Raw genomic sequence first — 25,573 nt, forward strand, 5'->3', positions numbered from 1 at the left:
TTAGTACTTTCATTAAGTATACTAAACCGGCTAATTGGGAATAGACAAACTGTAAAAAGCCCTCTGAGAAAGCCCCTCTCTAACCTTTGTTAGTAAGCTTTTCTGTAGCCTGCCTGTTGATGTATTTTCGGTTTGAACAGTGCACAACATGAAGAGACGGAACACTGGCGGCTTGTCACAATGCCCCCCGATGACATCACAATAGCGCTGCTGCCTAGAAAACAAGCTGCGCAGAAGAAGTTGTTCTTTGGGTGGGAGGGTGGGCTAGTGGAAGGAGGGGGCAATCTCTTTTTTTCCCGGGTGGTAGGGGGATGACAGGAGAAGGGAAGCGGGTGGTGAGAAAGGTACAGAGGGCAGGGTTTGGGGGCTGGGAAGGAAAGGGAAAAGATTAGGGTTTGGGGATGATGAAAGGGCTTTCTACGGGTAAGGATGGCAAAGGGTGGCAGTGACGGAAAGTCAGGCAACCTGTCCTGTCCGTCTTTTTGTATCGTGAATTGGAAAGACTGCAAGGGGGAGGGGAGTTGCTTGCGCCCTAAAGGAGGAGTTATTCAGATTCATTGCAGTGGGCGGCGGCTGCAAAACGCACCATTCTTCTTGTTTTTGCTCTGCAAAGCAGCCTTTTCAAGGGTTGGCTTGGGTGACAAAATGTCTTGTGTAGGCGTGGGTTTGTCTCCCTCTCGCTCTCTCTCCCTAAGATGTGTCCGGCATAGGCCAGGGTGCCACTCGAGGCCCAAACCAATTCTGGTTATCGCTTCTCGGCCTTTTGGCTAAGATCAAGTGTAGTGTTGTTCGAAGAGGTGGTTTAAGCTCCAGGCCACCTTAGTACAATGATACAATGCACACTGGAAGGTTGCGCTTGCTAGTACTCTGGGTGGATAGTATATTCATCTAGAGGAAAACATGGCCCTACCAGGATCGAGGCTATTAGACTGAGTAAGGGTGGGGGGCTATGGTACAACGTGCCCCAGGACTGACGACCCTGGAGTGAGTCTGAGCTTGCTGGCTTGGGACCCCGGCAAGCCTTGGGCTCTGTAGCACACCGTACCTTGCCTTTTCATACTTTTTGAGCATATTACCCTATCCCGGCCTTCTGGCTAGGAAGGGAAATTTTTACAATCCCGGTCGGAGGTCTGGTCAGCTTTGGGCTGAGAAACTAACACCCGGTTGGAGGTCTGGGTCAGCTTCGGCTGAGAAACCAACACCCGGTTGGAGGTCTGGGTCAGCTTCGGCTGAGAAACCAACACCCGGTTGGAGGTCCGGTTAGCCTTGGGCTGAGAAACCAACACCGGTTGACGGTCCGGGCAGTTTCGGCTGCGAAACCAACAACTAGTAGCTCTCTACTCCACTTGGGTAAGATGCCTGGGTGGACGCTGGGAGCAACGACAAGGCTCAACCAGGCTTCGGCTTGGGGGAGCACCGAAGATCCCTGACCCTTGCTGTGGCCTTCTGGCTCGGAGGGACGGGGTTGATTTTTGGGGACCCTCTCCTCACGGTGGGGTCCACACGAATCCTAGCCTTTGCACTGTTTTTGGTGTGACTTCGGTCATGCATTTTTTGTGGTGCTTTGGAAAGCTTCATTAAATCAAAAAATCTGTTCTTATCAGTTTAATATCTGATACGTCCCCTATCTGGGGACCATATATTAAATGGATTTTTAGAACAGGGAGATGGAAAAAGAGCTTGCTCTGTCCACTCCACGCATTGACCTGGTATTGCAGTACCTCCAGGAACGGTGCACCCCTTCTTAACCCAGTTTCCAAAAGCAGAACTCGATTCACCTGATTCATATTAGCCCGATTAGCGAATTGAAATGAATTTTTATCTAACACACTTTTTACTTGCTTTATTCATCCAAATAGCAAACTCATCACCACTCAACTTCACCAACTCTGCTATGTCCCGTGCAGTATCTTGTTGTCAGTCTAATCTAGATCATGTGTAATTGAATGGAATAGATCCCTTTTGGACAAAGTGGAGTCAGATGCTGCAGTGACCACAGGTGTGAGAGGATCTACAATTGGCATCTGGTGTTATCTCTCTGCTTCCACTCCAAATAAAGTTACCTGTTGTTACCTGAACGTCAAATACTAAGAATGGGCGGCCTATGAAAGAATTAGTACTTTCATTAAGTATACTAAACCGGCTAATTGGGAATAGACAAACTGTAAAAAGCCCTCTGAGAAAGCCCCTCTCTAACCTTTGTTAGTAAGCTTTTCTGTAGCCTGCCTGTTGATGTATTTTCGGTTTGAACAGTGCACAACATGAAGAGACGGAACACTGGCGGCTTGTCACAATGCCCCCCGATGACATCACAATAGCGCTGCTGCCTAGAAAACAAGCTGCGCAGAAGAAGTTGTTCTTTGGGTGGGAGGGTGGGCTAGTGGAAGGAGGGGGCAATCTCTTTTTTTCCCGGGTGGTAGGGGGATGACAGGAGAAGGGAAGCGGGTGGTGAGAAAGGTACAGAGGGCAGGGTTTGGGGGCTGGGAAGGAAAGGGAAAAGATTAGGGTTTGGGGATGATGAAAGGGCTTTCTACGGGTAAGGATGGCAAAGGGTGGCAGTGACGGAAAGTCAGGCAACCTGTCCTGTCCGTCTTTTTGTATCGTGAATTGGAAAGACTGCAAGGGGGAGGGGAGTTGCTTGCGCCCTAAAGGAGGAGTTATTCAGATTCATTGCAGTGGGCGGCGGCTGCAAAACGCACCATTCTTCTTGTTTTTGCTCTGCAAAGCAGCCTTTTCAAGGGTTGGCTTGGGTGACAAAATGTCTTGTGTAGGCGTGGGTTTGTCTCCCTCTCGCTCTCTCTCCCTAAGATGTGTCCGGCATAGGCCAGGGTGCCACTCGAGGCCCAAACCAATTCTGGTTATCGCTTCTCGGCCTTTTGGCTAAGATCAAGTGTAGTATCGTTCGAAAAGGTGGTTTAAGGCTCCGGCCACCTTAGTACAATGATGCAATGCACACTGGAAGGTTGCGCTTGTTAGTACTTTGGGAGGATAGTATATCCATCTAGAGGAAACCATGGCCCTACCAGGATCGAGGCTATTAGACTGAGTAAGTGTGGGGGTTATGGTGCAATGTGCCCCAGGAATGGACACCCTGGAGGGAGTCTGAACTTGCTAGGTTGGGACCCTGGTAAGCCTCAGACTCTGTCGCACGCCGCGCCTTGCCTATTCATACTTTCCAAGCATATTGCCCTATCCCGGCCTTCTGGCTAAGAAGGGAAATTTTTATAATCCCGGTCGGAGGTCCGGTCAGCTTTGGGCTGAGAAACCAACACCCGGTTGGAGGTCCGGGTCAGCTTTGGCTGAGAAACCAACACCCGGTTGGAGGTCTGGTTAGCCTTGGGCTGAGAAACCAACACCCGGTTGGAGGTCCGGTCAGCCTTGGGCTGAGAAACCAACACCCGGTTGGAGGTCCGGTCAGCCTTGGGCTGAGAAACCAACACCGGTTGACGGTCCGGGCAGTCTCGGCTGCGAAACCAACGACTAGTAGCTCCCTACTCCACTTGGGTAAGATGCCTCGGTGGACGCTGGGAGCAACAACAAGGCTCAACCAGGCTTCGGCTTGGGGGAGCACCGAAGATCCCTGACCCTCGCTGTGGCCTTCTGGCTCGGAGGGACGGGGTTGATTTTTGGGGATCCTCTTCTCACGGAGGGGTCCACACGAATCCTAGCCTTTGCACTGTTTTTGGTGTGACTTCGGTCATGCATTTTTGCGGTGCTTTGGAAAGCTTCATTAAATCAAAATCTGTTCTTATCAGTTTAATATCTGATACGTCCCCTATCTGGGGACCATATATTAAATGGATTTTTAGAACAGGGAGATGGAAAAAGAGCTTGCTCTGTCCACTCCACGCATTGACCTGGTATTGCAGTACCTCCAGGAACGGTGCACCCCTTCTTAACCCAGTTTCCAAAAGCAGAACTCGATTCACCTGATTCATATTAGCCCGATTAGCGAATTGAAATGAATTTTTATCTAACACACTTTTTACTTGCTTTATTCATCCAAATAGCAAACTCATCACCACTCAACTTCACCAACTCTGCTATGTCCCGTGCAGTATCTTGTTGTCAGTCTAATCTAGATCATGTGTAATTGAATGGAATAGATCCCTTTTGGACAAAGTGGAGTCAGATGCTGCAGTGACCACAGGTGTGAGAGGATCTACAATTGGCATCTGGTGTTATCTCTCTGCTTCCACTCCAAATAAAGTTACCTGTTGTTACCTGAACGTCAAATACTAAGAATGGGCGGCCTATGAAAGAATTAGTACTTTCATTAAGTATACTAAACCGGCTAATTGGGAATAGACAAACTGTAAAAAGCCCTCTGAGAAAGCCCCTCTCTAACCTTTGTTAGTAAGCTTTTCTGTAGCCTGCCTGTTGATGTATTTTCGGTTTGAACAGTGCACAACATGAAGAGACGGAACACTGGCGGCTTGTCACAATGCCCCCCGATGACATCACAATAGCGCTGCCGCCTAGAAAACAAGCTGCGCAGAAGAAGTTGTTCTTTGGGTGGGAGGGTGGGCTAGTGGAAGGAGGGGGCAATCTCTTTTTTTCCCGGGTGGTAGGGGGATGACAGGAGAAGGGAAGCGGGTGGTGAGAAAGGTACAGAGGGCAGGGTTTGGGGGCTGGGAAGGAAAGGGAAAAGATTAGGGTTTGGGGATGATGAAAGGGCTTTCTACGGGTAAGGATGGCAAAGGGTGGCAGTGACGGAAAGTCAGGCAACCTGTCCTGTCCGTCTTTTTGTATCGTGAATTGGAAAGACTGCAAGGGGGAGGGGAGTTGCTTGCGCCCTAAAGGAGGAGTTATTCAGATTCATTGCAGTGGGCGGCGACTGCAAAACGCACCATTCTTCTTGTTTTTGCTCTGCAAAGCAGCCTTTTCAAGGGTTGGCTTGGGTGACAAAATGTCTTGTGTAGGCGTGGGTTTGTCTCCCTCTCGCTCTCTCTCCCTAAGATGTGTCCGGCATAGGCCAGGGTGCCACTCGAGGCCCAAACCAATTCTGGTTATCGCTTCTCGGCCTTTTGGCTAAGATCAAGTGTAGTATCTGTTCTTATCAGTTTAATATCTGATACGTCCCCTATCTGGGGACCATATATTAAATGGATTTTTAGAACAGGGAGATGGAAAAAGAGCTTGCTCTGTCCACTCCACGCATTGACCTGGTATTGCAGTACCTCCAGGAACGGTGCACCCCTTCTTAACCCAGTTTCCAAAAGCAGAACTCGATTCACCTGATTCATATTAGCCCGATTAGCGAATTGAAATGAATTTTTATCTAACACACTTTTTACTTGCTTTATTCATCCAAATAGCAAACTCATCACCACTCAACTTCACCAACTCTGCTATGTCCCGTGCAGTATCTTGTTGTCAGTCTAATCTAGATCATGTGTAATTGAATGGAATAGATCCCTTTTGGACAAAGTGGAGTCAGATGCTGCAGTGACCACAGGTGTGAGAGGATCTACAATTGGCATCTGGTGTTATCTCTCTGCTTCCACTCCAAATAAAGTTACCTGTTGTTACCTGAACGTCAAATACTAAGAATGGGCGGCCTATGAAAGAATTAGTACTTTCATTAAGTATACTAAACCGGCTAATTGGGAATAGACAAACTGTAAAAAGCCCTCTGAGAAAGCCCCTCTCTAACCTTTGTTAGTAAGCTTTTCTGTAGCCTGCCTGTTGATGTATTTTCGGTTTGAACAGTGCACAACATGAAGAGACGGAACACTGGCGGCTTGTCACAATGCCCCCCGATGACATCACAATAGCGCTGCTGCCTAGAAAACAAGCTGCGCAGAAGAAGTTGTTCTTTGGGTGGGAGGGTGGGCTAGTGGAAGGAGGGGGCAATCTCTTTTTTTCCCGGGTGGTAGGGGGATGACAGGAGAAGGGAAGCGGGTGGTGAGAAAGGTACAGAGGGCAGGGTTTGGGGGCTGGGAAGGAAAGGGAAAAGATTAGGGTTTGGGGATGATGAAAGGGCTTTCTACGGGTAAGGATGGCAAAGGGTGGCAGTGACGGAAAGTCAGGCAACCTGTCCTGTCCGTCTTTTTGTATCGTGAATTGGAAAGACTGCAAGGGGGAGGGGAGTTGCTTGCGCCCTAAAGGAGGAGTTATTCAGATTCATTGCAGTGGGCGGCGGCTGCAAAACGCACCATTCTTCTTGTTTTTGCTCTGCAAAGCAGCCTTTTCAAGGGTTGGCTTGGGTGACAAAATGTCTTGTGTAGGCGTGGGTTTGTCTCCCTCTCGCTCTCTCTCCCTAAGATGTGTCCGGCATAGGCCAGGGTGCCACTCGAGGCCCAAACCAATTCTGGTTATCGCTTCTCGGCCTTTTGGCTAAGATCAAGTGTAGTATCTGTTCTTATCAGTTTAATATCTGATACGTCCCCTATCTGGGGACCATATATTAAATGGATTTTTAGAACAGGGAGATGGAAAAAGAGCTTGCTCTGTCCACTCCACGCATTGACCTGGTATTGCAGTACCTCCAGGAACGGTGCACCCCTTCTTAACCCAGTTTCCAAAAGCAGAACTCGATTCACCTGATTCATATTAGCCCGATTAGCGAATTGAAATGAATTTTTATCTAACACACTTTTTACTTGCTTTATTCATCCAAATAGCAAACTCATCACCACTCAACTTCACCAACTCTGCTATGTCCCGTGCAGTATCTTGTTGTCAGTCTAATCTAGATCATGTGTAATTGAATGGAATAGATCCCTTTTGGACAAAGTGGAGTCAGATGCTGCAGTGACCACAGGTGTGAGAGGATCTACAATTGGCATCTGGTGTTATCTCTCTGCTTCCACTCCAAATAAAGTTACCTGTTGTTACCTGAACGTCAAATACTAAGAATGGGCGGCCTATGAAAGAATTAGTACTTTCATTAAGTATACTAAACCGGCTAATTGGGAATAGACAAACTGTAAAAAGCCCTCTGAGAAAGCCCCTCTCTAACCTTTGTTAGTAAGCTTTTCTGTAGCCTGCCTGTTGATGTATTTTCGGTTTGAACAGTGCACAACATGAAGAGACGGAACACTGGCGGCTTGTCACAATGCCCCCCGATGACATCACAATAGCGCTGCTGCCTAGAAAACAAGCTGCGCAGAAGAAGTTGTTCTTTGGGTGGGAGGGTGGGCTAGTGGAAGGAGGGGGCAATCTCTTTTTTTCCCGGGTGGTAGGGGGATGACAGGAGAAGGGAAGCGGGTGGTGAGAAAGGTACAGAGGGCAGGGTTTGGGGGCTGGGAAGGAAAGGGAAAAGATTAGGGTTTGGGGATGATGAAAGGGCTTTCTACGGGTAAGGATGGCAAAGGGTGGCAGTGACGGAAAGTCAGGCAACCTGTCCTGTCCGTCTTTTTGTATCGTGAATTGGAAAGACTGCAAGGGGGAGGGGAGTTGCTTGCGCCCTAAAGGAGGAGTTATTCAGATTCATTGCAGTGGGCGGCGGCTGCAAAACGCACCATTCTTCTTGTTTTTGCTCTGCAAAGCAGCCTTTTCAAGGGTTGGCTTGGGTGACAAAATGTCTTGTGTAGGCGTGGGTTTGTCTCCCTCTCGCTCTCTCTCCCTAAGATGTGTCCGGCATAGGCCAGGGTGCCACTCGAGGCCCAAACCAATTCTGGTTATCGCTTCTCGGCCTTTTGGCTAAGATCAAGTGTAGTATCTGTTCTTATCAGTTTAATATCTGATACGTCCCCTATCTGGGGACCATATATTAAATGGATTTTTAGAACAGGGAGATGGAAAAAGAGCTTGCTCTGTCCACTCCACGCATTGACCTGGTATTGCAGTACCTCCAGGAACGGTGCACCCCTTCTTAACCCAGTTTCCAAAAGCAGAACTCGATTCACCTGATTCATATTAGCCCGATTAGCGAATTGAAATGAATTTTTATCTAACACACTTTTTACTTGCTTTATTCATCCAAATAGCAAACTCATCACCACTCAACTTCACCAACTCTGCTATGTCCCGTGCAGTATCTTGTTGTCAGTCTAATCTAGATCATGTGTAATTGAATGGAATAGATCCCTTTTGGACAAAGTGGAGTCAGATGCTGCAGTGACCACAGGTGTGAGAGGATCTACAATTGGCATCTGGTGTTATCTCTCTGCTTCCACTCCAAATAAAGTTACCTGTTGTTACCTGAACGTCAAATACTAAGAATGGGCGGCCTATGAAAGAATTAGTACTTTCATTAAGTATACTAAACCGGCTAATTGGGAATAGACAAACTGTAAAAAGCCCTCTGAGAAAGCCCCTCTCTAACCTTTGTTAGTAAGCTTTTCTGTAGCCTGCCTGTTGATGTATTTTCGGTTTGAACAGTGCACAACATGAAGAGACGGAACACTGGCGGCTTGTCACAATGCCCCCCGATGACATCACAATAGCGCTGCTGCCTAGAAAACAAGCTGCGCAGAAGAAGTTGTTCTTTGGGTGGGAGGGTGGGCTAGTGGAAGGAGGGGGCAATCTCTTTTTTTCCCGGGTGGTAGGGGGATGACAGGAGAAGGGAAGCGGGTGGTGAGAAAGGTACAGAGGGCAGGGTTTGGGGGCTGGGAAGGAAAGGGAAAAGATTAGGGTTTGGGGATGATGAAAGGGCTTTCTACGGGTAAGGATGGCAAAGGGTGGCAGTGACGGAAAGTCAGGCAACCTGTCCTGTCCGTCTTTTTGTATCGTGAATTGGAAAGACTGCAAGGGGGAGGGGAGTTGCTTGCGCCCTAAAGGAGGAGTTATTCAGATTCATTGCAGTGGGCGGCGGCTGCAAAACGCACCATTCTTCTTGTTTTTGCTCTGCAAAGCAGCCTTTTCAAGGGTTGGCTTGGGTGACAAAATGTCTTGTGTAGGCGTGGGTTTGTCTCCCTCTCGCTCTCTCTCCCTAAGATGTGTCCGGCATAGGCCAGGGTGCCACTCGAGGCCCAAACCAATTCTGGTTATCGCTTCTCGGCCTTTTGGCTAAGATCAAGTGTAGTATCTGTTCTTATCAGAACAAACTGAGCTAGCTACACTTGACGAGAGACGATCAGGGAGACAAGCTCCGAAGCCCAGCCGAGACCGGAAGAGGGAGATCGGACGGAAGAAGAGCTTGGAAGAAAGAAGCAAGAAGACGAAGGCTCGGAGAAGACTTGGGGAGACCAGAGGAACTTCGAGGAGGAACACAGCGGGAGAAGACACCCGGAGAAGAATCCAAGATCCAGCTCCGGGAACTCAAGCAGGAACCAGCCATGGCAAGCAAGCCAGAGAAGGCAGCCAAGAAGGCTCAGGACCCAGGGACCTCCAGGAAGGCTCATCCAGAGGCTTCTTCGGCCCAAGAGGCCCCTACCTCCGACGCCAGCCAGCCGGAGGGAGCCCGGACGCCGCCTGAAAAGGCTCCAACCCTGGAGCCTTGGATGCGGCAGACGGTCGCCCTGAAGCTAAAGGCGGTGGATGGTAGGTTGCCGGACATGTCCAGCGACGTGTTCTGCAAGAAGATGATTCTGGATCAGGGCTTCTCCAGGGCGGAAACCCTGAGTGTCCAGACCTTCATGACTGGCATTTTTCTGGTAACCTTTGCCACGGTGAATGCCTGCAGGAGATACTGGGAGGCGATGAACGCAGCGATGCCGGACTCCCCTTTTCATTCTTTTTTAGGATCCTGTCCTATACAGAGGGATGAGAAGAGGATCACGGTCTCCATGCGGAACCCGCACACCCCAGGAAGAGACATCTCCACGTTCCTGGGACGTCTCTGCACAGTGGTGAGGGAACCATCCCACATCCTTAACGGCAACGGATTCTGGACGGGTAAGTGGTCAGTAACCGTTCGACTCTACAGGGAACCAGCATCCGAGGATGGTCTCCAGCACCTGCCCCCGACATTCTCTCTGGGAAACTCCTTTGGTCTCATCTACTACCCGGACATGCCACACAACTGCAGGAAATGTGGCGGGAAAGGGCATTCGATGAAGACCTGCAAGGAGGACGCCTGCAGGGTTTGCCGGGTGACGGGACACAGCTCCAAGGACTGCCCAAAGAAGAAGACTTGCAACCTATGTGGACAGGCGGACCACCTTTACAAGGACTGCCCACAGCGGGAGAAATCCTGGGCAAGGGTTGCCGCGGTGACCCAGTATCGGGTAGTCACAGCTTCGTCGACCAAGGCAGCTACGACCAAGGCCACAGAGGCCAAGGACAAGGCGGCCAAGAACACGGCGACCGTGGCTCCAGCCGATGCCCCAGCAGCCACGGAGTCCAGGAAAAAGAAGGGTAAAAAAACTGTTGCCCCCTCCCTGGTCCCCCCCCCTGTCACCCCTGTCCAAACCCCTCCCCCCCCGGCCAACCCTACTGAGGATTCCACTACCTCCACCTCATTTCCCTACTCCTCAGTTGGTCTCCTCACCCCCCCCCCAAAGCCCACTCTCCCTCCCCAGACCATGAGAGCAGAGGGCCTCAGCACTCTTGCACTTTTCACCGAGGAGGATTTTCCAGCTCTTGTCTCCTCAGGTACAGGCCAAAGGAAAAGGAAGGTGGAAGATAGTCCTGTCGCAGAACCTTCCAAGCTGTTCATTGTGGATCCCAATCCACCCCAGGAAGAGGAGGATGGCCTCCTCCCAGAACCGGACGTGTTGGAGCAGATGGTGGAGTCCCTTGTGGCCGAAGAAGAAATGGAGGAGTCGGAAGCCACTGAGGCACCATCCCTGCTCGATCAGCTAGAAGAAGAGGGTCTGCTGGAGATACCCTTACCAGCAGGTGCCAAAGAGGAAGAACCGCCCGACCGGAGTGGTAACTAAGGCACACCGCCTGCGCTAACTTTCTCTTTCCTCCAATGACTGCTAACATTAACATCTTTTCCATTAATGTTAGGAGCATCAGAGACAAGTTCCGACGTCAGACAATTTTTGCGTTCCTTAACACTCAGTCTAGTGATGTATTTTTCCTGCAGGAATGCTCCCTTCCCTCCTCTAGGTCCTTCAACCATCTGGCCAGGGAGTGGACCCATGGCCCATCCTACTGGTCCGGCGGAGGCGACTGTAGGTCCGCGGGGGTCGCCGTGCTGATCAGGGGAAGCGCCTTCACATTGGACTCTGTTCAGGAAATCGTCTGCGGCAGGTTACTGCTCGTGGATGGCACCTGGGCGGGAGAACCTGTCAGGTTCATCAATGTGTATGCTTCTCCTGTGAAGAGCGATCGACTGGAGCTCCTCCAAGCCCTGCGCCCTCAGCTCGCTACCGCCAGGACGGTAGTGATGGCCGGGGATTTCAACTGCCCGATTGAGGAGGATGGACGCAGTTCTGGAACGGCTGCCAAGTTGGACGTCACATCCAAACTGCTCATTGAGATGGTGACCGAAGCCTCTCTTGTGGACGTCGTTGGCTCCATCGGACACGGATCCGTGAACTATTCATGGTGCCGATCCGATGGCTCGCTGCGTTCCAGGATTGACTTTGTGTTTACCTCTCGGGCGGTTGGGCGGAGTGGGCACTCGATGGTCCCCTGCTTCTTCTCTGACCACAGAGCCATTCACTTTCAAGGTGTGCTGGGCCATGGCTTTCCCATTGGCCCGGGCTCCTGGAAGCTGAACTGCTCTCTGCTGGAAAAGGGTGAGATTCTGGAGGAGCTTAGAGCTGCCTACTCCACGTGGCGGGCCTACAAGGCGGGCTTCCAGTCTGTTTCTGACTGGTGGGAATACGTTAAACTCGAGTTCCGTTTCTTCTTTCAGGCAAAGAGTCAACAACAGGCGTGTCTGAAGAGGAGGGACTTCAGGAGACTCCAGCGTGAGCTGCGTTCCCTGCAGGACCTTCTTCGATGCGGCTGGGACGTGAGAGAGGAGCTGGAGGAGACTAAGAGGAGCCTGAAAAGGCACTTCGAGGAGGAGTCCGAGCGAATTGTCTTCCGTTCCAAAGTGGAGAACCTGGAGAAGGGTGAGAAATGTAACTCGTTCTTTTTCAGGAAACTCCACGCCGGTCACACGCCCATGAATGAACTACGAGACGAGAGTGGAAGCATGCGACGCGGGAAAGAGAACGTGATGAAGGTCGTCAGCGACTTCTACAGCGAACTCTACGCCCGCAAGACTACTGACCCCGAGGCCGCCGATAAGTTCCTGTCAGGTATCACTAACCATCTTGACCCTGCAGACGCGGCGGCCATGGATGTTCCTCTGACGGTGGACGAGCTGCTCTCGGCCGCCAAATCCTTTAGTTCTGGCAGGACACCGGGCAGTGACGGCCTCCCAGCAGAGCTCTATGTAGCGCTGGGAGACCTAATCTGTCCGGACCTGTTAGGGCTGTATGAGGAGATGGTGGTGGAGGGCAGAATGCCTCCATCTCTGAGGGAAGGAATGGTCACGATCCTGTACAAGCGTAGAGGAGAGAGGTGCGACCTGAAGAATTGGCGTCCCATCACCCTTCTGAACGTCGACTACAAGATCCTGGCCAAGACGATGGCAACGAGATTGAAGACTGTTATCGGACGGATCATCCACCCGGATCAGACCTGCGGCATCCCCGGACGTCGCATCGCAGACAGCCTGGCTCTCATGCGGGACACGGTCGAGTACATCAAAGCCCGCCGGGTGCACGCAGCCCTGATCTCGTTGGATCAGGAAAAGGCCTTCGACCGTGTTTCCCATGAGTTCCTGGGCAAAGCTCTGCACAGGTTAGGTTTGGGTAACATGTTTTGCTTGTATGTCCAACTAATGTATTTTGATATTCACAGCTCGGTGTTGGTAAACGGCTGGAAGACTGACCCCTTCCCGGTCCTCTCAGGGGTCAGACAAGGCTGTCCTCTGTCACCTCTTCTTTTTGTTTGTGTTATAGAACTCTTTGCAGAGGCTATCCGGCGGAATGGAGAGATCAGAGGGATCACTGCACCAGGACCAGAACGCTTCGAGGTCAAGTGCTCGCTCTACATGGACGACGTGACCGTCTTCTGCGCGGACCGGCGCTCAGTCGACACCCTCGTCCAGACCTGTGAGACCTTCGGACGGGCTTCGGGAGCCAAAGTCAACTGCGGGAAGTCGGAAGCCATGCTCTTCGGGGACTGGCAGCCGGCCTCTTCCGCCCCCTTCCCTTTCAGCATCCAGCCGGATTTCATCAAGGTTCTTGGAGTCTGGTTTGGGAAGGAAGGAGCAGCCCTCAAGTCCTGGGAGGAACGCTTGACCAAGATCACCCAACGGATCGGTCTCTGGAGCCTCAGACGCCTCACCTGTGAGGGCAAAGCACTGGTCCTGCGTAACGAGGTACTGCCCGTGCTGCAGTACACGGCCCAGGCCTGGCCCCCCCTTGCCACCGTGTGCAGGGCCATTACCAGGACGGTGTTTCGTTTTGTCTGGGGATCCAAGATGGACAGAGTAAAGCGGAGCATCATGTACAAGGATCCTCGCAAGGGTGGGAAGGGCGTACCCGATATCCCCACCCTCCTGCGATCCTCCTTCGTATGTGACTGCGTTCGCCGAACTCTGCGAGTCAAGAGAGGTTCCGCGGGTGGGTCCATGTCTCGCTTCTTCCTGCTCCCCCTTTGGAGACGGTTAGGCTGGGACAAGTGGGACAGCTCCTTCCCCTACAACTGGACGACGCCATGGTTCTACGGAGACGTGGTTCGGTTTGTGAAGGAACACCAACTGGAGGGACTCAAGCCTGATTTTTGGAAGCCAAAGACTATCCACAAACTCATCAGAGCCAAGGACGAAATGGAGAACATTCCAGGACTTCATCACGACACACTGGAGACTGTTTGGACAAACGTGTCATCGGCTGGATTGACCAACGGGCACAAGGACTTGTCATGGATGGCGATACAGGGCGGACTGCCCGTCCGGTCATTCATGCACGCCCGGAACCTGTGCAAAACCCGGTACTGCCCAAGGTGCCCCTTCGTGGAGGAAACATCGCTGCACGCCTTTTGGGACTGCCGTTTTGCACAGCGCCTGTTGGTTGCCCTGGAGGATGACCTGAGGAACTCCGTCCCCAGAGGGAGCCTATCATACCATTCCGTACTTTATGGACTCTTCCCTGGGACTCACACCGTTGGAGCCATCCAGGAGGCTTGGCGCCTTATGAACTGCTTTAAGGACGCTATTTGGGTCGCCAGGAACCGGCTCATCTTGAAGAGGGAGAGGATGTCTATCCAGGATTGCCGCAGGCTGATCCACAGCCTGCTCAGAGACTATTCCATCATGGACAGTCCGGACGACAGCGCCGAGGAGGAGGTTTAAACCTCTTCAATGCCCCCTCCCTCCTTTTCCCGTTATGTGCGTCTTTCAATAAAGCTTCGGGCCTGTGATCTCCCCACCCTACCCCCCTTTTCCCCTACCCCCACCCCCCAACCGCCGGTTCGTCGTTATTTATTGTCTAACTTTTTCTTTCAGCTTGAGTGTTATGGATAGCATAGGAGCGTGATGTATAGTTTAGTGCGTCGTACTCTATGGCTATGTAAGAATGATTGTATATTTCTGTGTGTACGGGGCTGCGGCACTGTACACGGTTTGTTACCTTTTTGTGAGTAGTGCATGATAATAAAGATGCTGTTAAATCAAATCTGTTCTTATCAGTTTAATATCTGATACGTCCCCTATCTGGGGACCATATATTAAATGGATTTTTAGAACAGGGAGATGGAAAAAGAGCTTGCTCTGTCCACTCCACGCATTGACCTGGTATTGCAGTACCTCCAGGAACGGTGCACCCCTTCTTAACCCAGTTTCCAAAAGCAGAACTCGATTCACCTGATTCATATTAGCCCGATTAGCGAATTGAAATGAATTTTTATCTAACACACTTTTTACTTGCTTTATTCATCCAAATAGCAAACTCATCACCACTCAACTTCACCAACTCTGCTATGTCCCGTGCAGTATCTTGTTGTCAGTCTAATCTAGATCATGTGTAATTGAATGGAATAGATCCCTTTTGGACAAAGTGGAGTCAGATGCTGCAGTGACCACAGGTGTGAGAGGATCTACAATTGGCATCTGGTGTTATCTCTCTGCTTCCACTCCAAATAAAGTTACCTGTTGTTACCTGAACGTCAAATACTAAGAATGGGCGGCCTATGAAAGAATTAGTACTTTCATTAAGTATACTAAACCGGCTAATTGGGAATAGACAAACTGTAAAAAGCCCTCTGAGAAAGCCCCTCTCTAACCTTTGTTAGTAAGCTTTTCTGTAGCCTGCCTGTTGATGTATTTTCGGTTTGAACAGTGCACAACATGAAGAGACGGAACACTGGCGGCTTGTCACAATGCCCCCCGATGACATCACAATAGCGCTGCTGCCTAGAAAACAAGCTGCGCAGAAGAAGTTGTTCTTTGGGTGGGAGGGTGGGCTAGTGGAAGGAGGGGGCAATCTCTTTTTTTCCCGGGTGGTAGGGGGATGACAGGAGAAGGGAAGCGGGTGGTGAGAAAGGTACAGAGGGCAGGGTTTGGGGGCTGGGAAGGAAAGGGAAAAGATTAGGGTTTGGGGATGATGAAAGGGCTTTCTACGGGTAAGGATGGCAAAGGGTGGCAGTGACGGAAAGTCAGGCAACCTGTCCTGTCCGTCTTTTTGTATCGTGAATTGGAAAGACTGCAAGGGGGAGGGGAGTTGCTTGCGCCCTAAAGGAGGAGTTATTCAGATTCATTGCAGTGGGCGGCGGCTGCAAAACGCACCATTCTTCTTGTTTTTGCTCTGCAAAGCAGCCTTTTCAAGGGTTGGCTTGGGTGACAAAATGTCTTGTGTAGGCGTGGGTTTGTCTCCCTCTCGCTCTCTCTCCCTAAGATGTGTCCGGCATAGGCCAGGGTGCCACTCGAGGCCCAAACCAATTCTGGTTATCGCTTCTCGGCCTTTTGGCTAAGATCAAGTGTAGTATCTGTTCTTATCAGTTTAATATCTGATACGTCCCCTATCTGGGGACCATATATTAAATGGATTTTTAGAACAGGGAGATGGAAAAAGAGCTTGCTCTGTCCACTCCACGCATTGACCTGGTATTGCAGTACCTCCAGGAACGGTGCACCCCTTCTTAACCCAGTTTCCAAAAGCAGAACTCGATTCACCTGATTCATATTAGCCCGATTAGCGAATTGAAATGAATTTTTATCTAACACACTTTTTACTTGCTTTATTCATCCAAATAGCAAACTCATCACCACTCAACTTCACCAACTCTGCTATGTCCCGTGCAGTATCTTGTTGTCAGTCTAATCTAGATCATGTGTAATTGAATGGAATAGATCCCTTTTGGACAAAGTGGAGTCAGATGCTGCAGTGACCACAGGTGTGAGAGGATCTACAATTGGCATCTGGTGTTATCTCTCTGCTTCCACTCCAAATAAAGTTACCTGTTGTTACCTGAACGTCAAATACTAAGAATGGGCGGCCTATGAAAGAATTAGTACTTTCATTAAGTATACTAAACCGGCTAATTGGGAATAGACAAACTGTAAAAAGCCCTCTGAGAAAGCCCCTCTCTAACCTTTGTTAGTAAGCTTTTCTGTAGCCTGCCTGTTGATGTATTTTCGGTTTGAACAGTGCACAACATGAAGAGACGGAACACTGGCGGCTTGTCACAATGCCCCCCGATGACGTCACAATAGCGCTGCTGCCTAGAAAACAAGCTGCGCAGAAGAAGTTGTTCTTTGGGTGGGAGGGTGGGCTAGTGGAAGGAGGGGGCAATCTCTTTTTTTCCCGGGTGGTAGGGGGATGACAGGAGAAGGGAAGCGGGTGGTGAGAAAGGTACAGAGGGCAGGGTTTGGGGGCTGGGAAGGAAAGGGAAAAGATTAGGGTTTGGGGATGATGAAAGGGCTTTCTACGGGTAAGGATGGCAAAGGGTGGCAGTGACGGAAAGTCAGGCAACCTGTCCTGTCCGTCTTTTTGTATCGTGAATTGGAAAGACTGCAAGGGGGAGGGGAGTTGCTTGCGCCCTAAAGGAGGAGTTATTCAGATTCATTGCAGTGGGCGGCGGCTGCAAAACGCACCATTCTTCTTGTTTTTGCTCTGCAAAGCAGCCTTTTCAAGGGTTGGCTTGGGTGACAAAATGTCTTGTGTAGGCGTGGGTTTGTCTCCCTCTCGCTCTCTCTCCCTAAGATGTGTCCGGCATAGGCCAGGGTGCCACTCGAGGCCCAAACCAATTCTGGTTATCGCTTCTCGGCCTTTTGGCTAAGATCAAGTGTAGTATCGTTCGAAAAGGTGGTTTAAGGCTCCGGCCACCTTAGTACAATGATGCAATGCACACTGGAAGGATGCGCTTGTTAGTACTTTGGGAGGATAGTATATCCATCTAGAGGAAACCATGGCCCTACCAGGATCGAGGCTATTAGACTGAGTAAGTGTGGGGGTTATGGTGCAATGTGCCCCAGGAATGGACATCCTGGAGGGAGTCTGAACTTGCTAGGTTGGGACCCTGGTAAGCCTCAGACTCTGTCGCACGCCGCGCCTTGCCTATTCATACTTTCCAAGCATATTGCCCTATCCCGGCCTTCTGGCTAAGAAGGGAAATTTTTATAATCCCGGTCGGAGGTCCGGTCAGCTTTGGGCTGAGAAACCAACACCCGGTTGGAGGTCCGGGTCAGCTTTGGCTGAGAAACCAACACCCGGTTGGAGGTCCGGTTAGCCTTGGGCTGAGAAACCAACACCCGGTTGGAGGTCCGGTCAGCCTTGGGCTGAGAAACCAACACCCGGTTGGAGGTCCGGTCAGCCTTGGGCTGAGAAACCAACACCGGTTGACGGTCCGGGCAGTCTCGGCTGCGAAACCAACGACTAGTAGCTCCCTACTCCACTTGGGTAAGATGCCTCGGTGGACGCTGGGAGCAACAACAAGGCTCAACCAGGCTTCGGCTTGGGGGAGCACCGAAGATCCCTGACCCTCGCTGTGGCCTTCTGGCTCGGAGGGACGGGGTTGATTTTTGGGGATCCTCTTCTCACGGAGGGGTCCACACGAATCCTAGCCTTTGCACTGTTTTTGGTGTGACTTCGGTCATGCATTTTTGCGGTGCTTTGGAAAGCTTCATTAAATCAAAATCTGTTCTTATCAGTTTAATATCTGATACGTCCCCTATCTGGGGACCATATATTAAATGGATTTTTAGAACAGGGAGATGGAAAAAGAGCTTGCTCTGTCCACTCCACGCATTGACCTGGTATTGCAGTACCTCCAGGAACGGTGCACCCCTTCTTAACCCAGTTTCCAAAAGCAGAACTCGATTCACCTGATTCATATTAGCCCGATTAGCGAATTGAAATGAATTTTTATCTAACACACTTTTTACTTGCTTTATTCATCCAAATAGCAAACTCATCACCACTCAACTTCACCAACTCTGCTATGTCCCGTGCAGTATCTTGTTGTCAGTCTAATCTAGATCATGTGTAATTGAATGGAATAGATCCCTTTTGGACAAAGTGGAGTCAGATGCTGCAGTGACCACAGGTGTGAGAGGATCTACAATTGGCATCTGGTGTTATCTCTCTGCTTCCACTCCAAATAAAGTTACCTGTTGTTACCTGAACGTCAAATACTAAGAATGGGCGGCCTATGAAAGAATTAGTACTTTCATTAAGTATACTAAACCGGCTAATTGGGAATAGACAAACTGTAAAAAGCCCTCTGAGAAAGCCCCTCTCTAACCTTTGTTAGTAAGCTTTTCTGTAGCCTGCCTGTTGATGTATTTTCGGTTTGAACAGTGCACAACATGAAGAGACGGAACACTGGCGGCTTGTCACAATGCCCCCCGATGACGTCACAATAGCGCTGCTGCCTAGAAAACAAGCTGCGCAGAAGAAGTTGTTCTTTGGGTGGGAGGGTGGGCTAGTGGAAGGAGGGGGCAATCTCTTTTTTTCCCGGGTGGTAGGGGGATGACAGGAGAAGGGAAGCGGGTGGTGAGAAAGGTACAGAGGGCAGGGTTTGGGGGCTGGGAAGGAAAGGGAAAAGATTAGGGTTTGGGGATGATGAAAGGGCTTTCTACGGGTAAGGATGGCAAAGGGTGGCAGTGACGGAAAGTCAGGCAACCTGTCCTGTCCGTCTTTTTGTATCGTGAATTGGAAAGACTGCAAGGGGGAGGGGAGTTGCTTGCGCCCTAAAGGAGGAGTTATTCAGATTCATTGCAGTGGGCGGCGGCTGCAAAACGCACCATTCTTCTTGTTTTTGCTCTGCAAAGCAGCCTTTTCAAGGGTTGGCTTGGGTGACAAAATGTCTTGTGTAGGCGTGGGTTTGTCTCCCTCTCGCTCTCTCTCCCTAAGATGTGTCCGGCATAGGCCAGGGTGCCACTCGAGGCCCAAACCAATTCTGGTTATCGCTTCTCGGCCTTTTGGCTAAGATCAAGTGTAGTATCTGTTCTTATCAGTTTAATATCTGATACGTCCCCTATCTGGGGACCATATATTAAATGGATTTTTAGAACAGGGAGATGGAAAAAGAGCTTGCTCTGTCCACTCCACGCATTGACCTGGTATTGCAGTACCTCCAGGAACGGTGCACCCCTTCTTAACCCAGTTTCCAAAAGCAGAACTCGATTCACCTGATTCATATTAGCCCGATTAGCGAATTGAAATGAATTTTTATCTAACACACTTTTTACTTGCTTTATTCATCCAAATAGCAAACTCATCACCACTCAACTTCACGAACTCTGCTATGTCCCGTGCAGTATCTTGTTGTCAGTCTAATCTAGATCATGTGTAATTGAATGGAATAGATCCCTTTTGGACAAAGTGGAGTCAGATGCTGCAGTGACCACAGGTGTGAGAGGATCTACAATTGGCATCTGGTGTTATCTCTCTGCTTCCACTCCAAATAAAGTTACCTGTTGTTACCTGAACGTCAAATACTAAGAATGGGCGGCCTATGAAAGAATTAGTACTTTCATTAAGTATACTAAACCGGCTAATTGGGAATAGACAAACTGTAAAAAGCCCTCTGAGAAAGCCCCTCTCTAACCTTTGTTAGTAAGCTTTTCTGTAGCCTGCCTGTTGATGTATTTTCGGTTTGAACAGTGCACAACATGAAGAGACGGAACACTGGCGGCTTGTCACAATGCCCCCCGATGACGTCACAATAGCGCTGCTGCCTAGAAAACAAGCTGCGCAGAAGAAGTTGTTCTTTGGGTGGGAGGGTGGGCTAGTGGAAGGAGGGGGCAATCTCTTTTTTTCCCGGGTGGTAGGGGGATGACAGGAGAAGGGAAGCGGGTGGTGAGAAAGGTACAGAGGGCAGGGTTTGGGGGCTGGGAAGGAAAGGGAAAAGATTAGGGTTTGGGGATGATGAAAGGGCTTTCTACGGGTAAGGATGGCAAAGGGTGGCAGTGACGGAAAGTCAGGCAACCTGTCCTGTCCGTCTTTTTGTATCGTGAATTGGAAAGACTGCAAGGGGGAGGGGAGTTGCTTGCGCCCTAAAGGAGGAGTTATTCAGATTCATTGCAGTGGGCGGCGGCTGCAAAACGCACCATTCTTCTTGTTTTTGCTCTGCAAAGCAGCCTTTTCAAGGGTTGGCTTGGGTGACAAAATGTCTTGTGTAGGCGTGGGTTTGTCTCCCTCTCGCTCTCTCTCCCTAAGATGTGTCCGGCATAGGCCAGGGTGCCACTCGAGGCCCAAACCAATTCTGGTTATCGCTTCTCGGCCTTTTGGCTAAGATCAAGTGTAGTATCTGTTCTTATCAGTTTAATATCTGATACGTCCCCTATCTGGGGACCATATATTAAATGGATTTTTAGAACAGGGAGATGGAAAAAGAGCTTGCTCTGTCCACTCCACGCATTGACCTGGTATTGCAGTACCTCCAGGAACGGTGCACCCCTTCTTAACCCAGTTTCCAAAAGCAGAACTCGATTCACCTGATTCATATTAGCCCGATTAGCGAATTGAAATGAATTTTTATCTAACACACTTTTTACTTGCTTTATTCATCCAAATAGCAAACTCATCACCACTCAACTTCACCAACTCTGCTATGTCCCGTGCAGTATCTTGTTGTCAGTCTAATCTAGATCATGTGTAATTGAATGGAATAGATCCCTTTTGGACAAAGTGGAGTCAGATGCTGCAGTGACCACAGGTGTGAGAGGATCTACAATTGGCATCTGGTGTTATCTCTCTGCTTCCACTCCAAATAAAGTTACCTGTTGTTACCTGAACGTCAAATACTAAGAATGGGCGGCCTATGAAAGAATTAGTACTTTCATTAAGTATACTAAACCGGCTAATTGGGAATAGACAAACTGTAAAAAGCCCTCTGAGAAAGCCCCTCTCTAACCTTTGTTAGTAAGCTTTTCTGTAGCCTGCCTGTTGATGTATTTTCGGTTTGAACAGTGCACAACATGAAGAGACGGAACACTGGCGGCTTGTCACAATGCCCCCCGATGACATCACAATAGCGCTGCTGCCTAGAAAACAAGCTGCGCAGAAGAAGTTGTTCTTTGGGTGGGAGGGTGGGCTAGTGGAAGGAGGGGGCAATCTCTTTTTTTCCCGGGTGGTAGGGGGATGACAGGAGAAGGGAAGCGGGTGGTGAGAAAGGTACAGAGGGCAGGGTTTGGGGGCTGGGAAGGAAAGGGAAAAGATTAGGGTTTGGGGATGATGAAAGGGCTTTCTACGGGTAAGGATGGCAAAGGGTGGCAGTGACGGAAAGTCAGGCAACCTGTCCTGTCCGTCTTTTTGTATCGTGAATTGGAAAGACTGCAAGGGGGAGGGGAGTTGCTTGCGCCCTAAAGGAGGAGTTATTCAGATTCATTGCAGTGGGCGGCGGCTGCAAAACGCACCATTCTTCTTGTTTTTGCTCTGCAAAGCAGCCTTTTCAAGGGTTGGCTTGGGTGACAAAATGTCTTGTGTAGGCGTGGGTTTGTCTCCCTCTCGCTCTCTCTCCCTAAGATGTGTCCGGCATAGGCCAGGGTGCCACTCGAGGCCCAAACCAATTCTGGTTATCGCTTCTCGGCCTTTTGGCTAAGATCAAGTGTAGTATCTGTTCTTATCAGTTTAATATCTGATACGTCCCCTATCTGGGGACCATATATTAAATGGATTTTTAGAACAGGGAGATGGAAAAAGAGCTTGCTCTGTCCACTCCACGCATTGACCTGGTATTGCAGTACCTCCAGGAACGGTGCACCCCTTCTTAACCCAGTTTCCAAAAGCAGAACTCGATTCACCTGATTCATATTAGCCCGATTAGCGAATTGAAATGAATTTTTATCTAACACACTTTTTACTTGCTTTATTCATCCAAATAGCAAACTCATCACCACTCAACTTCACCAACTCTGCTATGTCCCGTGCAGTATCTTGTTGTCAGTCTAATCTAGATCATGTGTAATTGAATGGAATAGATCCCTTTTGGACAAAGTGGAGTCAGATGCTGCAGTGACCACAGGTGTGAGAGGATCTACAATTGGCATCTGGTGTTATCTCTCTGCTTCCACTCCAAATAAAGTTACCTGTTGTTACCTGAACGTCAAATACTAAGAATGGGCGGCCTATGAAAGAATTAGTACTTTCATTAAGTATACTAAACCGGCTAATTGGGAATAGACAAACTGTAAAAAGCCCTCTGAGAAAGCCCCTCTCTAACCTTTGTTAGTAAGCTTTTCTGTAGCCTGCCTGTTGATGTATTTTCGGTTTGAACAGTGCACAACATGAAGAGACGGAACACTGGCGGCTTGTCACAATGCCCCCCGATGACATCACAATAGCGCTGCTGCCTAGAAAACAAGCTGCGCAGAAGAAGTTGTTCTTTGGGTGGGAGGGTGGGCTAGTGGAAGGAGGGGGCAATCTCTTTTTTTCCCGGGTGGTAGGGGGATGACAGGAGAAGGGAAGCGGGTGGTGAGAAAGGTACAGAGGGCAGGGTTTGGGGGCTGGGAAGGAAAGGGAAAAGATTAGGGTTTGGGGATGATGAAAGGGCTTTCTACGGGTAAGGATGGCAAAGGGTGGCAGTGACGGAAAGTCAGGCAACCTGTCCTGTCCGTCTTTTTGTATCGTGAATTGGAAAGACTGCAAGGGGGAGGGGAGTTGCTTGCGCCCTAAAGGAGGAGTTATTCAGATTCATTGCAGTGGGCGGCGGCTGCAAAACGCACCATTCTTCTTGTTTTTGCTCTGCAAAGCAGCCTTTTCAAGGGTTGGCTTGGGTGACAAAATGTCTTGTGTAGGCGTGGGTTTGTCTCCCTCTCGCTCTCTCTCCCTAAGATGTGTCCGGCATAGGCCAGGGTGCCACTCGAGGCCCAAACCAATTCTGGTTATCGCTTCTCGGCCTTTTGGCTAAGATCAAGTGTAGTATCTGTTCTTATCAGTTTAATATCTGATACGTCCCCTATCTGGGGACCATATATTAAATGGATTTTTAGAACAGGGAGATGGAAAAAGAGCTTGCTCTGTCCACTCCACGCATTGACCTGGTATTGCAGTACCTCCAGGAACGGTGCACCCCTTCTTAACCCAGTTTCCAAAAGCAGAACTCGATTCACCTGATTCATATTAGCCCGATTAGCGAATTGAAATGAATTTTTATCTAACACACTTTTTACTTGCTTTATTCATCCAAATAGCAAACTCATCACCACTCAACTTCACCAACTCTGCTATGTCCCGTGCAGTATCTTGTTGTCAGTCTAATCTAGATCATGTGTAATTGAATGGAATAGATCCCTTTTGGACAAAGTGGAGTCAGATGCTGCAGTGACCACAGGTGTGAGAGGATCTACAATTGGCATCTGGTGTTATCTCTCTGCTTCCACTCCAAATAAAGTTACCTGTTGTTACCTGAACGTCAAATACTAAGAATGGGCGGCCTATGAAAGAATTAGTACTTTCATTAAGTATACTAAACCGGCTAATTGGGAATAGACAAACTGTAAAAAGCCCTCTGAGAAAGCCCCTCTCTAACCTTTGATAGTAAGCTTTTCTGTAGTCTGCCTGTTGATGTATTTTCGGTTTGAACAGTGCACAACATGAAGAGACGGAACACTGGCGGCTTGTCACAATGCCCCCCGATGACATCACAATAGCGCTGCTGCCTAGAAAACAAGCTGCGCAGAAGAAGTTGTTCTTTGGGTGGGAGGGTGGGCTAGTGGAAGGAGGGGGCAATCTCTTTTTTTCCCGGGTGGTAGGGGGATGACAGGAGAAGGGAAGCGGGTGGTGAGAAAGGTACAGAGGGCAGGGTTTGGGGGCTGGGAAGGAAAGGGAAAAGATTAGGGTTTGGGGATGATGAAAGGGCTTTCTACGGGTAAGGATGGCAAAGGGTGGCAGTGACGGAAAGTCAGGCAACCTGTCCTGTCCGTCTTTTTGTATCGTGAATTGGAAAGACTGCAAGGGGGAGGGGAGTTGCTTGCGCCCTAAAGGAGGAGTTATTCAGATTCATTGCAGTGGGCGGCGGCTGCAAAACGCACCATTCTTCTTGTTTTTGCTCTGCAAAGCAGCCTTTTCAAGGGTTGGCTTGGGTGACAAAATGTCTTGTGTAGGCGTGGGTTTGTCTCCCTCTCGCTCTCTCTCCCTAAGATGTGTCCGGCATAGGCCAGGGTGCCACTCGAGGCCCAAACCAATTCTGGTTATCGCTTCTCGGCCTTTTGGCTAAGATCAAGTGTAGTATCTGTTCTTATCAGTTTAATATCTGATACGTCCCCTATCTGGGGACCATATATTAAATGGATTTTTAGAACAGGGAGATGGAAAAAGAGCTTGCTCTGTCCACTCCACGCATTGACCTGGTATTGCAGTACCTCCAGGAACGGTGCACCCCTTCTTAACCCAGTTTCCAAAAGCAGAACTCGATTCACCTGATTCATATTAGCCCGATTAGCGAATTGAAATGAATTTTTATCTAACACACTTTTTACTTGCTTTATTCATCCAAATAGCAAACTCATCACCACTCAACTTCACCAACTCTGCTATGTCCCGTGCAGTATCTTGTTGTCAGTCTAATCTAGATCATGTGTAATTGAATGGAATAGATCCCTTTTGGACAAAGTGGAGTCAGATGCTGCAGTGACCACAGGTGTGAGAGGATCTACAATTGGCATCTGGTGTTATCTCTCTGCTTCCACTCCAAATAAAGTTACCTGTTGTTACCTGAACGTCAAATACTAAGAATGGGCGGCCTATGAAAGAATTAGTACTTTCATTAAGTATACTAAACCGGCTAATTGGGAATAGACAAACTGTAAAAAGCCCTCTGAGAAAGCCCCTCTCTAACCTTTGTTAGTAAGCTTTTCTGTAGCCTGCCTGTTGATGTATTTTCGGTTTGAACAGTGCACAACATGAAGAGACGGAACACTGGCGGCTTGTCACAATGCCCCCCGATGACATCACAATAGCGCTGCTGCCTAGAAAACAAGCTGCGCAGAAGAAGTTGTTCTTTGGGTGGGAGGGTGGGCTAGTGGAAGGAGGGGGCAATCTCTTTTTTTCCCGGGTGGTAGGGGGATGACAGGAGAAGGGAAGCGGGGTGGTGAGAAAGGTACAGAGGGCAGGGTTTGGGGGCTGGGAAGGAAAGGGAAAAGATTAGGGTTTGGGGATGATGAAAGGGCTTTCTACGGGTAAGGATGGCAAAGGGTGGCAGTGACGGAAAGTCAGGCAACCTGTCCTGTCCGTCTTTTTGTATCGTGAATTGGAAAGACTGCAAGGGGGAGGGGAGTTGCTTGCGCCCT

General features: G+C 49.6%; 12 non-coding genes and 4 pseudogenes across 12 annotated transcripts; all 16 read left to right on the forward strand.

Moving 5' to 3' along the window:
• The first annotated feature begins 1,549 nt into the window (after positions 1 to 1,549).
• Positions 1,550 to 1,743, forward strand: LOC142283089 (U2 spliceosomal RNA). The gene has a single exon (XR_012744843.1). It is a non-coding gene; the product is annotated as a U2 spliceosomal RNA (small nuclear RNA).
• Positions 1,744 to 2,860: 1,117 nt separating this feature from the next.
• On the forward strand, positions 2,861 to 3,002 carry LOC142283126 (U2 spliceosomal RNA; annotated as a pseudogene).
• A 697-nt stretch (positions 3,003 to 3,699) lies between these two features.
• LOC142283094 (U2 spliceosomal RNA) lies at positions 3,700 to 3,894 on the forward strand. Its single transcript, XR_012744848.1, has one exon. It is a non-coding gene; the product is annotated as a U2 spliceosomal RNA (small nuclear RNA).
• Positions 3,895 to 5,011: 1,117 nt separating this feature from the next.
• LOC142283161 (U2 spliceosomal RNA) lies at positions 5,012 to 5,202 on the forward strand. Its single transcript, XR_012744891.1, has one exon. It is a non-coding gene; the product is annotated as a U2 spliceosomal RNA (small nuclear RNA).
• Positions 5,203 to 6,319: 1,117 nt separating this feature from the next.
• Positions 6,320 to 6,510, forward strand: LOC142283162 (U2 spliceosomal RNA). Its single transcript, XR_012744892.1, has one exon. It is a non-coding gene; the product is annotated as a U2 spliceosomal RNA (small nuclear RNA).
• Positions 6,511 to 7,627: 1,117 nt separating this feature from the next.
• LOC142283163 (U2 spliceosomal RNA) lies at positions 7,628 to 7,818 on the forward strand. Its single transcript, XR_012744893.1, has one exon. It is a non-coding gene; the product is annotated as a U2 spliceosomal RNA (small nuclear RNA).
• Positions 7,819 to 8,935: 1,117 nt separating this feature from the next.
• On the forward strand, positions 8,936 to 9,025 carry LOC142283122 (U2 spliceosomal RNA; annotated as a pseudogene).
• A 5,442-nt stretch (positions 9,026 to 14,467) lies between these two features.
• LOC142283086 (U2 spliceosomal RNA) lies at positions 14,468 to 14,669 on the forward strand (annotated as a pseudogene).
• Positions 14,670 to 15,786: 1,117 nt separating this feature from the next.
• LOC142283164 (U2 spliceosomal RNA) lies at positions 15,787 to 15,977 on the forward strand. Its single transcript, XR_012744894.1, has one exon. It is a non-coding gene; the product is annotated as a U2 spliceosomal RNA (small nuclear RNA).
• Positions 15,978 to 17,094: 1,117 nt separating this feature from the next.
• LOC142283129 (U2 spliceosomal RNA) lies at positions 17,095 to 17,170 on the forward strand (annotated as a pseudogene).
• Positions 17,171 to 17,933: 763 nt separating this feature from the next.
• On the forward strand, positions 17,934 to 18,128 carry LOC142283095 (U2 spliceosomal RNA). Its single transcript, XR_012744849.1, has one exon. It is a non-coding gene; the product is annotated as a U2 spliceosomal RNA (small nuclear RNA).
• A 1,117-nt stretch (positions 18,129 to 19,245) lies between these two features.
• LOC142283165 (U2 spliceosomal RNA) lies at positions 19,246 to 19,436 on the forward strand. Its single transcript, XR_012744895.1, has one exon. It is a non-coding gene; the product is annotated as a U2 spliceosomal RNA (small nuclear RNA).
• Positions 19,437 to 20,553: 1,117 nt separating this feature from the next.
• On the forward strand, positions 20,554 to 20,744 carry LOC142283167 (U2 spliceosomal RNA). The gene has a single exon (XR_012744897.1). It is a non-coding gene; the product is annotated as a U2 spliceosomal RNA (small nuclear RNA).
• Positions 20,745 to 21,861: 1,117 nt separating this feature from the next.
• On the forward strand, positions 21,862 to 22,052 carry LOC142283168 (U2 spliceosomal RNA). Its single transcript, XR_012744898.1, has one exon. It is a non-coding gene; the product is annotated as a U2 spliceosomal RNA (small nuclear RNA).
• Positions 22,053 to 23,169: 1,117 nt separating this feature from the next.
• Positions 23,170 to 23,360, forward strand: LOC142283169 (U2 spliceosomal RNA). The gene has a single exon (XR_012744899.1). It is a non-coding gene; the product is annotated as a U2 spliceosomal RNA (small nuclear RNA).
• Positions 23,361 to 24,477: 1,117 nt separating this feature from the next.
• LOC142283170 (U2 spliceosomal RNA) lies at positions 24,478 to 24,668 on the forward strand. The gene has a single exon (XR_012744900.1). It is a non-coding gene; the product is annotated as a U2 spliceosomal RNA (small nuclear RNA).
• The last annotated feature ends 905 nt before the right edge of the window (positions 24,669 to 25,573 follow it).

Source organism: Anomaloglossus baeobatrachus, unplaced genomic scaffold (assembly GCF_048569485.1).
Source record: "Anomaloglossus baeobatrachus isolate aAnoBae1 unplaced genomic scaffold, aAnoBae1.hap1 Scaffold_532, whole genome shotgun sequence".
In the NCBI taxonomy this organism is placed as follows: Eukaryota; Metazoa; Chordata; class Amphibia; order Anura; family Aromobatidae; genus Anomaloglossus; species Anomaloglossus baeobatrachus.